Raw genomic sequence first — 1,729 nt, 5'->3', positions numbered from 1 at the left:
AGGCCTTCGACGGACGCGACCCGATTCACCGACCCCACTGTCATCAATCGTCGCGGGCCGGCCACGCCCATGGCCCCTGTGCCATTGGTGTACCACCCCGTCGTCATTCACTGCGCCCCCGGGCACACTCACCCCATGGTGACTCGCTAGGCCGCTGGTGTCCTTCGACCTGTCGACAGACTGATCCTGGCCGCCGATAGGTCCGCTACTCCACCGAACGCCTCCCCGGTCCCCTCCTCCGTACGCACCACCCTGGCCGACCCTCACTGGCGTCGAGCCATGGAGGAGTAGGCGGCCCTGCTAGCCAACCACACCTGGGACCTGGTGCCTCATCCTCCCGGCACTAACGTGGTCACTAGGAAGTGGCTATTTTGCCACAAGCTGACTTCGGATGGCTCCCTCGACCGATACAAGGCCCGCTGGGTTCTTCGGGGCTTCACCCAGCGCCCTAGAGTGAACTACGACTAGACCTTCAGCCCCGTCGTCAAGTTCGCCACCGTCCGCACCATGCTCTCCCTCGCCCTCTCTAAGAACTGGGCGATCCATCAGCTCGACATCAAGAACGCCTTCCTTCATGTCACTCTGAAGGAGACTATCTACTGCAGCTAGCCCACCGGCTTCGTCGACGTCGCCAACCCGGACTTGGTCTGCAGGCAGAACCGCTCCCTCTACGGCCTCAAGTTGGCGCCGAGGGCCTAGTACAGTCGCTTATCCACTTACTTGGCCTCCATCGGCTTTGTCGAGGCCAAGTCAGACACATCCCTCTTCATCTACCGGCAGGGCGACGACATCGTCTACCTCCTGCTCTACGTCGATGACATTGTGCTCACCACATCCACCGCCGACCTCCTACAGCGCACGATCATCGCCCTCCAGTGGGAGTTTGAGATGAAGGACCTGGGGCCTCTCCATCACTTCCTCGGCATCACTGCCGAACGTCGGACCCAGGGTCTTTTCCTGCACCAGCGTCAGTACGCCATCGACATCCTAGAGCGGGCTGGCATGTCCGACTGCAAGCCCTGCTCCACGCCTGTGGACGCGCAGGCGAAGCTCTCTGAGGACGACGGCCCCCGGTCGTCGACGCGACGTCTTACCGGAGCTTGACGGGTGCCCTCCAGTACCTCACCTTCTCCCGGCCCGACATCGCCTACATCGTCCAGCAGTTGTGCCTCCATATGCACACACCATGGAAGCCCCACCTCACCGCTCTCAAGCAGATCCTACGCTACCTCCGAGGCTCACTCGACTATGGCCTCCTCCTCCGACCATCCTCGACGTCAGATCTTGTGGTCTACACCAACTCTTACTGGGCCGGCTGCCGCGACATGCGTCTGTCCACCACCGGCTATGTCGTGTTCCTGGGCGCCAACCTCGTCTCATAGGCCGCCAAGCGGCAGCCCGTCGTCTCCCGCTCCAGCGCCGAGGTTGAGTACCGCGCTGTGGCCAACAACGTGACAGAGGCTTCCTGGCTGCACCAACTCCTCCATGAGCTCCATAGCCCCCTCCAGCATGCCACCCTGGTCAACTACGACAACGTCAACACTGTCTACCTCTCCACTAATCCCGTGCAACATCAGCGTACGAAGCATGTGGAGATCGACCTGCACTTCATCCGGGAGCGTGTCCCACGATGTTTGGGTCCTCAGCGTCCCCACTACGCTGCAGTTCACCGACATCTTCACCAAGGGCCTACCGTCCAGTCTTTTCCTAGACTTCTGGTCCAGTCTCA

This window comes from Zea mays, chromosome 4 (assembly GCF_902167145.1).
Source record: "Zea mays cultivar B73 chromosome 4, Zm-B73-REFERENCE-NAM-5.0, whole genome shotgun sequence".
NCBI lineage: Eukaryota > Viridiplantae > Streptophyta > Magnoliopsida > Poales > Poaceae > Zea > Zea mays.
Note: the sequence above shows the minus strand (reverse complement) of the source record.